Source organism: Nothobranchius furzeri, chromosome 14 (assembly GCF_043380555.1).
Source record: "Nothobranchius furzeri strain GRZ-AD chromosome 14, NfurGRZ-RIMD1, whole genome shotgun sequence".
Classification (NCBI taxonomy): Eukaryota; Metazoa; Chordata; class Actinopteri; order Cyprinodontiformes; family Nothobranchiidae; genus Nothobranchius; species Nothobranchius furzeri.
The window spans coordinates 15,371,805-15,388,238 of NC_091754.1; the positions used below are offsets into that span (position 1 = coordinate 15,371,805).

General features: G+C 40.4%; 1 protein-coding gene across 1 annotated transcript in view; it reads left to right on the forward strand.

The window, feature by feature from the left end:
• Positions 1-684: 684 nt before the first annotated feature.
• Positions 685-16,434, forward strand: part of tmem198aa (transmembrane protein 198aa) — a 32,401-nt gene continuing 16,651 nt past the window's right edge. Inside the window, exon 1 of the mRNA XM_015966720.3 lies at positions 685-1,129. The gene's annotated coding sequence lies outside the window, so the exon portion shown is untranslated. The remainder of the gene's footprint in view (positions 1,130-16,434) is intronic.

Consider the following 16,434-nt stretch of genomic DNA (forward strand, 5'->3'; position numbering starts at 1 on the left):
CACACACACACACACACACACACACACACACACACACACACACACACACACAAACACACAGACGCAGGCTTAGCTTTGAGTAGAGAGGGGCGTAAATTCACTGAGAAAATTTATTTTTCTTAAACTGAGACTATTCATTTATTCCTTCTTGCAGTGGATAAAGTTTTAAACATAAACTATGTATTTTTTCTGGTTCTTAATGGGATGAATAGTTTCAGAAAGTGCATCTTTTGCTGGTACAGAGATGGAATAAATTCTGACTGAGAGCTCTCCAGGGTGCTGAAGTCACGCAGAACCAACAGCAGAGGAATCTTCTCCACACATTCACATTTTTCTTTGTGTTTTGTATTTTCCTGTCTTGATGTGGCGTGAATTATTATACAATTCTGTAAGGAAATGGAGCTGAGAGAGGCATCTATGGCCAGAGCTGTTTCTTCCTCTTCGTTTTTATTCCATTTGGCACCCTTTTTGTCATTTTTCCTTCTCGTTTCCTTCCACTTTCTCCCTTTCTCCCCATCCCAGTACCCTTTTCCTCCCCTTTTCCCATCCCTCACATCCCCCACAACTTTCTTCATCTCTAACAATAACAACATTTGGCCACGAGTCACCAAGCCCATTTGTTCCCATGAATAGATCCCACAATCTCCCTGTCCCCTCCCCCTCTCAGGCTGCCGGAATGGTTTAACCCGCCGAGAGGGAGAAGGACCGGGCGCACAAAGGAAGTGCACGTTCAGATCATTTTTGAAGGCATATAATTGGGTGGATGATGTAAACATGGGATGGAAAGGCAAGCATCCCCCCTACCACCGCCACCCCTTTTTTTAATCCCATTACATTTGCCCATTAAGGGCGTTCAATAATAAATGGGGTGGTGGCTACAAACCGCGCGTCTGTCTCTACACACAACGGAAGACAGCAGCCAAGAGTGGAGGAAAGGAAAGAGGAGTTGCGCTTTGTTTCGTCCTTGCGTGGCTTCGGGGTTTTTGGAGTTGTCCACAGAAACGTCATGTTGGGTCGTCTAAGCTCACCAAATAAACGAACGGAGATTACATATTTCAATTTTTTATTTTATTCCATCTGATTTTGGACTGAAAATGACAAAAGAAGAACAACATGTTGCCTTTGTGACGTGAGTAGCCGACAATTTCTTTGTTCATCTGGAATGACAGCTCCCAGCGCATCCATATTCCGATGCGCACATTTGTACCATGAAGTGCGTCTTCATGTTTATCTATTCTACATAAGGTCGTCTAGGTTTCACCGAACGTTCCCCAAACGAAGCGTCTGTTGCACATGCTGCCTTTGAACCCACATGGAGAGCCGCTATTGTTTTCCCTCTATTGTTTTCAAAGTGTTGCCTGGGAGAACATTTGGTGCTCCGACGCACGACCCGCGCACTGGCGGACCTCTCACGGGTCGCATATCGGTGACAGACACATTAATCCTTCATGTTGTGTGGGAATGAATCATGTAAACGACAAAACTCTGAATCTGACAGCTGAGCATTTAAGGACAGGGTGTAAACGCAACCAGGAGCAACATCTGTCACATGCTTATATATATCGATCTATAGATATATTGTCAAACTTGGGTGCATCTCAGCCGATAGTCCCACATTAGCACGACTAGTCTGCAAGTTAGAACATCATCCTCCCTAAAAACACTCAGTTTCATCAATAGAGGAAGTATCTTCTCCAGTGTGTGAAAGCATTTAGATCTAATAATGTTTTTATATGTGCATTAAGGCTTTTGTGTTCAGCTTCATGGTGCAACAATAGAAAAAGATGCACCTAAGTTGATATTTTTGTTAAACTAAGGCGATGTACACAGGTCGCTAGTTGTTTTTATATAAACAAATATAGTCACCTGCCAATCTAGGAGAAAAATGCGGGTCCACATCACCTTGTTTTTATAAATAATAATAATAATATAATTTAGAGCGTCGTGAGGAATATTCATAGGCATGGCAAGCCTGTAGATAACAGTAGTTCCCCAAATCCTTGTCATCTTTGCCAATAAACATTTCTTAATATGGAATAACTTGGTGGAAGGCAGTAACTGCCTTTCGCTGGTGGTCTTCTACATAGAGTGTAGTGCATAAACAAGCAAACAAGTGGAAACACAGGTCGCACGGGTGATGTCAGAGTATTTTTGCCGCCGAAAGGGATGTTGCAAAATTTAAAACCCAGGTTATTTCCGTTCATTCTACGTCCAAACCATAGAAAGTGCATTCATGGTGTGGGATACCCATCTTACGAGTGTGCAGTGTCTAACATAACGTAGGAGAGGCAATACACATTAATGCAGATTTTTTTTTAAATGTCTTTAATTCTAGAGCACCTTTGAAATGACTACATGTTTGTCTGTGGTTGTGTTGAATCTTCATTTCACTGTAAAGCCACATTAATCATTGGAGACTCTATAGTTTAAATGAAGAAACTGCTAAATGTGAGTGTCTTTTAGGAGGGTAGCGGTGCTGTGTTCACTTGCTTCATGCTTTTGTTTTAGAGGGATGTCTTGGTGAAGGCGCAGATGTCTGCCCACGGGCATTCTTACACTCAAAGCTAGATGCTTTAATAAGAGTCTCCCTCAGTTTGATTCATTTCCTGGGCAGAGGTTTGGGTTCAAAGTGATGACCCTGGGAGAATTAAACAGATTAAAGGATCAATACTGAGACATGCAGTTAGTTTTTTAAATTTTTATTTCACGTTATCTTCAGCTCACAGAAACACAAAGCTGATGGAGGTGCTGCTTCACCAAAAACGCCCTTTAGTGTCAGATTTAAAGGAAATAAAATGTTTACTCTTAATTTAATATTGTTCAGATAACAGCAGCTGCTGACATTGCATCTCAGTGGCAGTGCCACTAGTGATTGCCCAGGTCTATTTTACAAAAAAAGTGAGATGGGCGAGGAAACCGGAGATCTGTGAGTGGGAACAGAAGATGTGTGACATGCACTGAGATTCAAACCCACACATTTGTCTCCAGTGAGCTTCCCATATGGTCCTTTGCAGATAGTTATATAACCATAATAACCCAGAGCCAACCAGTCCTCAGACTTGGGACTTTGGCCAAAGCGACAGGCTCAATTGATGAGGAGTCTGGCCAGAACTGAAAAGATCTTTGTCCGTATGGCCTCTCTGTTTCATGCAAAGCGTTAAATCAGAGCTGCTGTGTCTTTGTTTGTTGTCCGAGCCTCCTCGATAAATCATTTCACTGCTTAACAGCACCTCAGAGAGAAGACCTCAACAACCATTCACCTCTAAGATAAATCCTAGTTTCAGACAAAGATGGCTGCAGAAGCAGAAGAAGTGGTCATTCATATAGAAAACGCAGTTGAGGAGTTGCTTGTGTTGCTCTGCTGCGATGAAGAATTACATAAGTGTTGTGAACACCAGCCAAGAACACTCAGACGGAAGAATAGAGAACAAAACCTCTAAAGGGGCTCCCGTGTCTAGTCGACACCAGAAAACTCTGTGTTTTCTTTTGTTTTAGGTAAAAAAAATGGATGAAATTTGCTTTATGAGGGTGCCTAGGGAGTAAAAAGGCCACTTAACGTGAAGAGAGTGAGGAGTAAAGAGTTAAAAGGATCTGAGAAAGTGTAAAAACGGAATCAAAGAGGTGAAGACAGAAAGATTCATGAGTGTGAGTGAAAAAGAAGCATAAAAAGCTAACAGCGATCCTAATCACATTAGCAGTGCTGCTGTCTCCTCTGCCCTTTTCACTTAAACACACACACAGACATGGTGGGAAGGTGCGGCCGGACGTGTTTTTGCCTTCAATGTGCAGCTCACCAGCCACCGTCTGTGTATCCTCCAAATGATAAAAAGCTTCCAGGCAGCAAAGTGTACGCATGTCCACACGCCATCAGAGTGATGTCAGCTGTGTCACGTTGGGAGCCTCTGGTTTTAAACAGCTCGTTGGGCTCACAGCGTGTATGAGCCCTCTGGCAATGCAACGTTTGTCTTATTGCTGCTGGAAAAGGCTTTACATACCATCAGCTTTAACGTGCACACGTGCAAAATCTATATTTGTGTTTCTTTTGACTGCATTTTATTACCTTTTATTGTGCAACGACTAAAATCCACTTTGGTTGATCCATGCTCGTGTGCATTTGCGCATGCCATTCCAGTAGAAATCAGAAACGAGTCTAAAGGAAATGTTAGAAATAGAGTTTTTAGCTGAATGTGGTTTTTCAGAACAGATTAGAGAGACAGATCTGTGAGCAGCACGGTTAATAGAAACAGTGGGAGATACAAGACAGTGTGTGTTTGTGTTACTCCACCGAGCGCCCCTCGGCCTCTAGACGTTCACACCATCGCTGACACAAACACACCGTTTGTGTTTCGCTGGTGGAAAGAAATTAAATCTTTTCCACTCCTGTTCCCTGCTTGTGTGGAGCAGGATTTAATATCTTAGGGCTGTGAATATTAACACAGATCACACAATCAGGCCAATTAAAAATGTATATAAGTTCATTAAAGAGGCATCTAATTGCTGAAACTATTTAATAGGCATGTACAGTATTTTCCATTCATATTGATACAAGTTCATCAATAAAAATGTAAAATTTCATGTTAAAAAAATGAAAAATGTAGTTTTAAATACTTGAATAGAATGACTAACACACTCCTTTCTTTTCCTTTTCATTTTAAGCACTGATGCACTTAGCTCGTAGTTATTTCTTAGAGAAAAAGAACTGGAGACCCCTGGAGATGACAGCATTTTATTGGTTGAGACAGAGGCAGTTCAGTGGGATTTGTTGTGCAGAGGTCATAGAGGGAAGGTGGTTATAGCTGGAAGAGAGTTGAGCTCCCTGAAGCTGTTCTTTAGTCAGTCACCATACCACGCAGTGATGCAGCTGAACAGGAAGCTCACGACAGTGCTTCTGCAGAAGGTCGTGCACGTTGTCTGGCTGTTTCCCTCTAAAGTTAACATAAAAAAATCAAGGCTTTGTTTCTCAGCATGACTGTGATGCATTTCATCTGTAACACTGGCAGAACAGGGGTGTGTATTAGCAAGAATCTGGCACTACGACATGCATACTATGCAAAGGTGTGAAAAATTGCTATAAACAAAGAATGCTTTCAAAAACAGAAGTTGTAATCATTTATTTACATCAATCGACAAAAGCAGCGCAAGAACAAAAGAGAAATCAAAATCAAACTCGCCCGTTGCAAACCTTTATCTAGATACACTTGCATGCAATTGTTGAAGCAGTCTTTGTTTGCAGCTTTTTTTACACCTATGCTATATTGTGATACTAAAAGCCAGATGATGCACATCCAATGTTATGGTGAGATCTTGTCTTTAGTAAGAATGAAGGCGGTAAAAACTGAAGCCACCTAGTGATCAAAGTTTAAATTGTGCCACACGAAATAATTACAGTGAATGTTTGCATTTAAATTCTCTATAAAAATCGATTTACAACTTTTAAATATCAATGAGTAATCACAACACACTATATCAACAGTATCGGTATTTTCTTACATCCGGACAGAATTTTAAGAAAAACTTTTTTTCTCGTGAGTAGCACAAAACAGCAGAACAGAGAAGGCATGTGAAAAATACAAAAACTCTGTTTATTTTTATTGCTTTACTGTGAATGCAAAATAATTGTATTTAAGATTTTGTTGATTAACTTCTAGATGTTGCTGTGGTGTTCATTTTTTTCCATTTAACCCACACATAAAACTAGTTGAGGAATGTGAAACTGTTGTGATTTAAGCAACCCAGTATGGACCTGTAGCCACACAATTTAGGCCAGCTGCTCGATGAAATAGATTTGAAAGTTTTTTTCCCCTCCCTGTGGCTTAATCAGCTCAATTGTCCAGTCGCCTCACAGAAAATTACCCAGCATTCCCGATGGTCGGCTCGTCTTTGACCCCATTTCAGAACCAAACACTAAATCAACTCTCAAAGGGTTGCATCGCATTTTCTAAAGGGAAAATAAAAAATATCACATAGTTTAACATGTCTGCCTCCTGCAATGAAGCAGCCTTCCTAATGCTCATATGGGAAAAGACAAATGAATCCACGTGGGACTGAAGACAAATTTAAAGCTGTCGCCTAAAGCAAGTGCAGCATTCAGCAGGAGAGACAGAGAGAGAGAGAGATGGAGCCAAGGTGCTGAAAGCAGTCGTGAGATATACGCAGCAGGGAAGAGCTCTGGTGAAAGACAGAGAATGAGCTGTAATCTGATGAAAGCCTCTTTACTCCCCTGTCACCTCACCTTCATGCCATGAGCCATGACCAAGGCTTACACATGGATCATTCCGAGGCCACCAACTTATCTACACGCACATTCAACCTCCGAGGACACCGCATAGACGTGCAATCATTTCCTGCACATCTATTTTACATTTTAACCAGCTCATACGTGTTTTTTTTACCTGCACAATGAGGAATTATGTGCAGCAAATTGAAAAATCCTTAGTGTGAAACAATAATTTAGTTTAATTAGTAAAAAAAAAACTAAAATGTTGTGATTAACAGCCATGCTTTGTTTTCGTCAGCCTCATTTTTTAGTTATAAACTCCGAATTAACTCGAATATCCATAAATGAGATAGTAACCAGACATGAAACTAAAACTTCCTGCATTAAAGATAATTCTCTATTTGGTTGAAATAATTATTCTTAGATAAATACACCCCCAACCTAAAGTTTAAGACCACTTGGATAAGGGGCTAAAATCATTTTGCATGTTTGGTGTCACGTTTTGGGGATGGTTAGGACCCAAAAATGCAGATACCCAGGATGACATGAGGCAGGAGTTGATATAAGAATAAATCCTTTTAATTGTAGGATGAAACAAAAATAAATCCGAAGGCAGGGAGCCAAAAATCCAAAACCAGAAGAACAAAAGCTCACCTAGAGCACAAAACTGGGACGAGACACAAAGCTCACACAGAGCACCAGAAAACGCTGACATACAAACAATGGACCAACAAGACACTGAGACAAGACAGGGCTTATATACACTGGGGCATGATGGCAGGCAGATGAGCTGCAGGTGTGTGGGGAGAGGACCAGGTGAAAGCAAAACTTAATCAGGGAGGGAACTCACATGACCTAAGAAAAAACCTAAAAACAAGAAAAGCAACCACATAACCAATATTCTAAAGGGATGGAGAACTACAAAGACCGGTGGGACAAAACATACTAAAGAGACTAATAAAATGAAAAGCTGAAACTATAAACACTGCAGAGGGATGACTGGAGAAGACTAGAGGAACACAGGACCTGAGAGATATATCTGGAAGGCTGAAGACCAGGGGACACATGAGGAACACATATGGGCCATTCCCATCTGTACCGGGTCGGCCCGGGCTGGGTAGCGTAGGTTGTTTATATATCTGGGTGGCCTGGTATTTTTCCGGGCCAACCAAGGCTCATTCTCAGCCCTCTTCTCGAGGGGGTCTGCTTCAGGCCGACCAGGGCCAACACACCCACTGCTGACAGCAAATTCACACCTTCCATTAGAGCAAGCCTCTGATTGGTGGGTAGAATCAGCCCACATGGGCTTAAGGCAAGGATGTGTGGAATCAACTGGGCCAGGCTGGGCCGACTGGGGCTACCCGGCCCGGGCTGACCCGGTACAGTTGGGAATGGCCCAATAGAGACACAGACCATGACATTTGGATCTTCACAGGGTTCCAAGTAGGGCGTCAAATTGCAACAATAAATTTAGCTCAACTTAAACGCAAATTAATTTCAGGTTTAAGAATCAGAAAAAGACAAAGTTAAAGGGTGAGCAGTTACAGAGCAGAAGGTGCAGCATAAGAAAGATTCATTTAAAGGCTGATGAATACATGAACGCTTTCAAGCCATATGAAAGTTTGAACAGAATTCAGGAGGTACTAAATTTGACACAAAATTATGCAAAAATGAGCTATTTTACTCTAAATCAGGGCTCGAGTCATACACAGGCCTTCGGGGGAGCCGCGTTAAACCGGGGGTGGGATGGAGGTGAAGTGTTGTCCATCTGATCACCTCGGTATAATGCCATACAAATAAAGAAATTTAGGTTGAAACTGGATCATTTTTCGTTTTTCAGACTCCCCCTGGGTCAGCTGTGGGCTTCTGGGAGAGCCCTTCCCTTTTCAGGGGAGCTGGCTCCCCCTGGCAGCCCCGTAATTCAAACCCTAGTCAAAATACAAATAAATATAATATGTGCACAAACTATTTGATTCCTCTTTTTATCTTGAGATGTATCTTTTTTTCAGGATGTGAAAAACAATCCAGGTAAGCAGAGCGGTCCATCAAAGATGCAACATTTAAGGTGTTTACTTAAAAAGCAAGGCCATTTGCTCCTTGATGGTTACTATGCCAACTGCTGCAACAAGAGAATATTTCACCGTTACTGTTAGCGTCAGGTTCGCTGCATCAACATCAGTTTTTATCAGCAGGGAATTGAAAAACAAAAGTTCAACCATTCACTCACTAAAAAGTCACAAACCCACAAATCTCACACTGCTTAAATCACTTCTTAGATCCAATAATTAACCCAAAACATCCAAATAAAATGAAAATGTGCTTAGTGGAGCAGAAAGAGAGTGAATTGAAAATATTGCTTACTAAGAAAAGCTTGGTGTAAACATTTTTAAAAATGCTTGCTGGCACCCTGCGCAGGAAATTGCAGTAAATGGCACATCACTGTCATGTCTAAAATCACTCTGAAGCACACGGCCCTGGGTTAGAGAGGTCACCGGCTGACATGTACTGATGTTTATTTATAACGCTGCACTCGCAAAGCCGTCATATTACTGTTAATCTCATTACTGGAATAAAAACCATCTAAATAAATCTTTATTATTAATAATAATAATAAAGGAGATAAGAGAAATATCCATCAAATATTGTTTTTGTCAAAAAGGCTTTGAGCAGATGCTCACCAGTATGTCTTTAGAGTTAACTACAATTTTTTCTCAGCTCACCACACACACACACACACACACACACACACACACACACACACACACACACACACACACACACACACACACACACACACACACACAGTAGTGGTCTTCCCTATGGCAGATGGACTGGATTGGAAGGACAGTCATCCTCTTAGTAATCATGGAATCAGCATCACTCACAGGCTCGTGTTCGCATTCGCTCGCTTTAAAAGGAGGACAGATAGGACCCTTGTATGCTAACCATCACTCGACCATGACTTCCTGCTGAAATTCTAAGTCAAATGGGGATGTGACTGTGTGCTCCGGAATATAATACACACACACACACACAAGCACATAAGCACATAAGAACATAGGTTCGCGATTGGATGCAGAAACACTGATTTAGAGCATCTTTAGATTCCTTTAAGCTTTCCATCAACAGTAAATATTTATTAATAAGCTTTAAAATAGTAGATTGGTTTGACATGCAGAGTTTGCAATAATTAATTTAAAAAAAAGTATTTTCCCTTTCCAGCTTGATGACATCACTGACCTTGGCAGACCTGATGCGTTTCACTCTCCCTCTTCTTTTTCTTGATCCCAGTTTTATCTTGTTAACCCCGTCAGACAAACAGGCCTCACGTTCTAGTATTAGCTTAAGTGGTATTAGCAAGGTTCTTTGGCTTTAATGTGTGCGTCTTGAAAAAAGAAGATTTGGTTTGCGTGAACTTAAATGTGATGTATTAAGGTGGGGGGTTTTCCCTGAGGGGCCCAGTGGGGTGGCCAACAATCTTCCAGTGATTGGTCAGGACACAGCTTCCTTTAGCTTCGTCAACAGCACCGTCATTGCCCCCTCAAAAAATAAAGAGAGCCAAAGATATCTCGCAACAAACAGAACATACTGAAGAAGGGAAAAAGTATAAACGTTTAGTCAAGGAGTACAAAGATAAGCAGCAAGCGATTATTTCGTGAATGGAAATGGTGGGAAACATGAATTTAGAGGTGGCGACAGAAAGGAGAGGTGGAAGAGAATGTGGGACAGATGAGTTTGTGTTAAAAAATCTCTGAAATACATAAACTCAACATGAAGGAAAGAGTAACTACACTATTGTGGACCGGATACATGACTATAATGATGACAGGATACCACAGAAAAGTGCTGCACCCTCGGTTGTCCTGACGGGGAATTGCTTTGCGACACTCCCCAGGTTGCGAAGAAGTCTGAAGGGAAAACACACACTCGAGCTGACAGAGAAGTTTTCAAAAATTCTGGAAAAATTATTTGTTGTTAGATTGGAAAAGTTTATTAGGCATAGTGTTTTGCATAATAGTCAATATGGGTTTCGTTCTAATCGTTCAACTGCAACAGCAGTAACTGACTTAGTAGAAGAGATTTCAATAGCAATAGATAATAAACAACATTTGATGAGTGTTTTTGTAGATTTACAAAAAGCGTTTGATACGCTGGATCATGTAATATTATTAGATAAATTATACAAATATGGGATTAGAGGAGTAGCACATGAGTGGGTCCGAAGTTATTTGACGAAATTAATAATATAAAATCCTCTATACATAATATTAGCTGTGGAGTACCACAAGGATCGTTCTTTGGACCATTACTCTTTCTTTCATATATTAAGACCTTAAGTAGGCTGATTGACTTGTTTTGTGTTGGGGGTGGGGGTTAGATGAACACAATTCTTTGAGTTGAACAGCTAATGTCTTGATGTGAAAAGGGGGCAGATATTGTACGTTTTTGCTTCTTTCTGCTCCTTTTCATTTATGATTATTTGTGAACATGAATTGTTTTAATGTAACTTTTATTTGATTGATTGAATGAAATAAACAAAACAAACGAACGAACGAGAAGTATAAATCATCCTCTAGCGTGTAACAGCTACAACGTCAGTAATTTTATCCTAAATAATGACAAAATAATGAATGGAAAGTAAATTTCACCGGTAAAAAGAATAGTTCTTAAAACCTTTCAAACTGAGCCCTAAATCTGTGTTGGAACCAAACTTTTACGTCACGTTTTCTATGAGATTAGGCTCACAGCTGTTGATACGTCCTACAACCGTGTTGTTGTTTATCCCTCTCTCCTTCTTCTCTTTCTGTCCAACTCCCTCGGTTTCCAGCCAGAGGAGCGGTGCGTCCTCGTTCTGGTGATGCTCCGCTGCCGCCACTCAGTGTGGAACCTCTGAAATATTCATGTTGGCACACATGCACAACATTTAGAAAACTCACGCAGGCTCAGACACTCCCAAAGCCTTCATGTTTTTATCCCTGTCAGTTTGCCTGCATCAGATGAAGATTAGAAAATATAATGTATCTCACACTGTGTTGGGGGGCGCGCGCTCTTCAGCTGCACGTGCAAACTCTTTAATGTGCACTTCTATGTCCCTGTCTATCAAGACAAACACAGCTTGAGTTCAGTTAATAAGGTTTTCATTCACCTAAAACCATCCATAGTCAAAGATGGATGAATTTTTTATTTCAAATGTTTGCATCCGCTTTGAGGGAGCAACATGAAAGCTTTCAAGATCAGAAAAGTAAGCTCATCGGCCGAGGTGAAGTCGTGCTTCACGGTGAATGGGAAATGCAATTTAGGAAAGAGAAATACAAGCTGACATGCAACAGAAGAAATCCTAAATCCCTTACTGCAATGCCCGCAGTGCCCGGACTGAATCCGTGAATTTTCTTTCTCTTTATTTCCTTTTTTCGGAAAAGAGGAGACGCAATATTAGAGTTCAGGTTATTACACTGGCAGCAGTTTGGATGTGTGGCCTTCCATTATTGCTCATGTTATTATCGAACATGAGAGCAAGGCTATGACTGAAAAAAAGTCATCACGTGTGCTGTGATTTGTGTCAGGGGGACTGTTACTGGAATCGGCGCTCTCTGTTTACCAGCAGAGAGGAAAAACGAGCCTTTGAAGCATCATTTAGATGTCGTTTTCATTGCAGCGTTCACACTCTCCAGCTCTCAACTGGAAAATGAAGGTTCTGTGCTCAGAAAATGATTTTGTGACTTTTCTGGTAAATCTGGTATTTTTATAGCTTTTTCTGTATAAAAGAGTTTTCGAATGGATACATTTATTGTTCAATGCAAACAATATTTTTCTTTGGTTTGATTATCAATTCCAGAGTAATTTCCAGCATGTAAGTCATGGTTTTATTAACAGACCAAGTTCACTGAGAAACAGTTTTTACTTGTTTTTTAAAAACATGATCAGAGTTTTTAACAGGCGGGCTAGATGTGAAAATAGTCGTCTACCACTGTTTCATTAAATCAGTCAATCAAAAATGTATTTATATAGCCTATTTCATGCAATTTAATGCAGTGTGCTTCACAACAAATCTGAACATTTACATTAATAGACTGTTGTTGGTTTAGTGTGCAGGAAACAGCAGAGCACGTCTTGGCTAGAAGAAGCTAACAGTTAGCATTAGCAACTATTTTACATGGCAGAATGCATTCCGGCTTTTGTTATTTGTGGAGATAAATCATCAACGTTGCAGAGAAAATAGAGTCACGTTGCTGTTAGCCAATCAGAGGCGGGATATCTGTCAGGAAAAAGACTCAGAGTCCTGCCGTGTTTTGCTCCCCTCTCCGTTAACTTCTGGTTCCTGAAACAGGAGCAGAGTTTGACTCACAAGGCAAACATTTATACTAGAAACCACTGCAAATATATTGAAGACATGAGTGAACTTGGTCTTTAACACTATAAGATCGTCTAAATTTAAAATGTCATATCATTTAGGAGGTTCCTCATGTCAAAGCGCAGTCCGAAGAGCCCGTGAACAACCTGGCTGCATTTAAAAGCAGACGCTGCACAGAAATGTCTGTGACTCAGTCAGATATATAGCTACTGAGCTAAAACCTGACGTGGTAGAAGCTGAGAGTCATTCACAACACATACGAAGAAAGCTAGCAGGCTGCATGAGATCCTGCATCAGAATGCGAATAATGTTAAAATCAAGATTTGGTCAAAACAGCTACAAGTCTTATCATTCCTCAACATTGACCACACACACACACACACACACACACACACACGCGCGCGCGCGCACACACACACACACACACACACACTTTTTCAACTTTCACATGAGTTAGTGAATTCTAAAGAAGCACTAGATGAATAGGGTCAAAGGTCATGCCTATCTGCAGCCAAGGAGTCTCAAAGGATCCATCATAGACTGGCTCTCAACATGCATGTTCCCACCAAGACGAGCCTTACATCTCATTTGCAGGGTCCTACTACCTCAGCTGGTTGTTATAGCAACAGACAAGACGTGACACTGTTGCGTAATATGCTGTTTTTTAAGCTATTCCTTCTTCTGATCTTACTGGTGGGCTGTTTTCTGAACCATCTCTACGGTTCCAGCTGGAGGGACTGTTGGTGTCTGGTGGCTGAAAAACACGTGACTCCATATTCAGTTTGTAAAGTCAGGAGATGATTTCTACACCTAGTTTGAAGCGTTTTTTTTAACCCTCCCACTGTCCTAATGGGTATGACTCCACGAGGAAAGCTGACCATTGAACAGGGTTGATGGTTTATCCCTTGAGGTCCATGTGGTAGGGGTGAGGTGGTGCTCACTCCTCACCCCTACCACATGGACCCAAGGGATAAACCATCAACCCTGCTCAATGGTCAACTTTCCTCGTGGGATCACACCCATTAGGACAGTGGGAGGGTTAAGGCTGTATGTGGATACGTGAAGCAGAAATGTTTGTTTTGTAGCTCAGCAAACACAATTACTTTACTAGGCTGTAAAAACCTGAAGAAAAACATAATTTTTTTGAATATATTTTCCTTTCTTTCAATCTGTGGAGAAATTGGTATAAAACTCACTAGAATAATTGTGTAAAACTTGTCATCTGCACAGTTCCCTTGGAGTATCAGGGTTGGGACAATGTTAGCCTAGCAAGTTGGCTTGTTAGCCAAAGCAGCGTATCCAAGCAACTAAACACTTTAACCAAAAATGTTTGTGTGTCGCAACCAACTACTTGTTTGCTCCAAGTGTTTGGATTTGATTGCCTTTTCCAATCAGCTGAAAAGTCTTTTGCTCCTTATTCCAACAAAGAATCTGAGGTATGATCCCAAAAAGCTTTATCACTCCTGGTACCTGGTCTACCTTGAAAAAGGTGTGCATTTTTTCTTCTTTTGAATTAACAAATAAGCGCACTGATGAAAAAAATTAAACTTTTGGAGAAAAAAAACTGGGACAAGGACTTACATTCATTATCACTCAGTACAGTTCTTTTATTCCTGTGAAATGTTGTAAATGAAATATACATTTGCAAAACGACTTTGGAGTAGGTAAAAATATAATAACGTTACTTCAGTTTGGTCATCTGATTTCAGACCCAACGAGCGCATTGAGCGGAAACAATAACAGAAGTTGACGTTTAAATCGGAAACAATGATTTCCAACAGTTCACATGAATATTTTCAATTCTCTGTCTGATCTTGAGGATGTGAAATGCAATCCAAAAGGGTTCAAATGAAGGCAACTGGACTTCTTTGGTTTCTTGAAGACGTTTCGCTTCTCATCTGAGGAGCTTTGTCAATTCTGACTGGAATATGGGAGAGTCAAGCTTATAAGCTGTAGCTGTCTGTAGTTATTTAACGAGCAGAAACTACTCTGGGCACCCCTCCTCTCTACCACCTTATGAGTCGTTAGCTTCTATTGAGAGGGAGTGGTTGTGTCGATTAGATGCAGGAAGGCGTGACCTAGATTGAAACTGCTCAGGATTGAGATTCAAAACTGCATTATAGGTACTGGGAAGGTGAAATCTAAGCCCCCCCCCCCCCCCCCCCCCCCACCCCCCCACCCCATTTAGATTGGATTTTTCACGTTTGACTTAGATGGCTTCCTTTACTCCTCTCTCAAACCATCAATCTTCTCTATCCAGAATGTGCACTTTGTCATTTTCAAAGGTGTGTCCCTGAAACGTGAAATGCAATAAATTGAATAAAATGTGCTAAAGTGCTGGACTTTTTAAACCACCTGTCGAGATTTGATGTTTATCAATAGTTTTTCGAACAAATTATCATCACATTTTTTCTGAGACAGGTGGAGGTTTGCAAATCTCGGCATTTCTTACATTTCCCCAGTAGACAAACATCTATAGTGAGCATTAAAAATATCATTTGTATGTAAATAATTGTTTCTGAATGTGTCGGTGGAGCTTGAAATCATTTGCATCAATAAGAAGTGTCTTTCAAAGGGGCTGGAGTTGAGTGAAAACTGTGAAATATCTTGCGTATCATTAAATACAAGTAACATAAATACCAGTGTTTTATGTTTGTTCCACTGATTCAGTTTGTTGGCTAAGAACGACATCTCAGAAAGAAATGTGCCCAAAGGGATTTGGTACACGTGTGGGTGTTTGGCAGACTGTCTTTTATATGTGTTTTTAGACCTTTTTGACTCCTTTTTTCTCAAGAAAACTTAATACATTTTCCTCAGTATTGATTTTTTTTTAAATTAGCAAAACACCAAGATGATTTAACTATTGTCTTGTTAATCAAAGTCAAATTTTATTCATCCAACTTGTTTAAGATTTTTTTGGCTTTATACTTTAGTTCAGTTCGATAAAAACCACCAGAGCTGCAATCAACCATTAGGACCTTCAGTGTGGACGAGATATGCAACTGGGAGTTTGCCAAAAGAGGCCCATAATGACGCTCCTCTAATAAGCAGTAAAATCAGATAAAACCAAAACGGAACAGCTTATCAGCATCAAGTTATTACTGTGTCCAAACACACAGAGTTGGATCCATCATCTGAGGCTATTTAGCTGTGTCCTCAACTGGGAAATGAGTCAAGGGAAAGATGGATTGACAAAAAGAAAAGGTTTAAAATGTTTCAGCAAAAAAATAAAAATGAAAAAGTGGAAGAAACATGGCAAACTTCATCTTTCCCATTAAAAATCATTCCCGTACCTTAAAAAAGCTTTGCACAAAAGAGTCTAACTCTTATGTAAATGGAGGATTTGATTCTTTTAAAATAAATGATGAAGAGACCCCAGGACACGTCTTAAATGTCCTGGCGCTAAAGAAAATTGTGTGTGAGCTAAATGACAGCAAGAGCTGATAGCATCACACTTTGATGCACGTTTCCGTTCTAATTATGCAGGATAAGGAGAGTTGGACTTGACTGTTACTTTAAAACTTTTCTTCTTATTTTTTTATTTAAAGTTTTTTAAAACTTTTTTCTTCATTTTGTTATGCGAGTGGCCGCTAACTCAGCCTTAAATTACACTTGTTGCTTTTGAAATATTTGTCTTTCTCCTGCTAAATGATTTGATATTCTTGATCACTCTGCCCCCACGGAAGCAGACGCCAACATTTAGAGAAAGACTCGATGGCACCTGAAAGGTTTAAACTCGTGTTTATTCTCACAAAATCTGCAAAATATATTAGATCCTTACATTGTTATTATAGATTTTCTTTCCAGTCAAAGCCTTTCCGTCTAAAATTAGCCTCAGAGTTGTAAACAAGGTAACATTCGATTT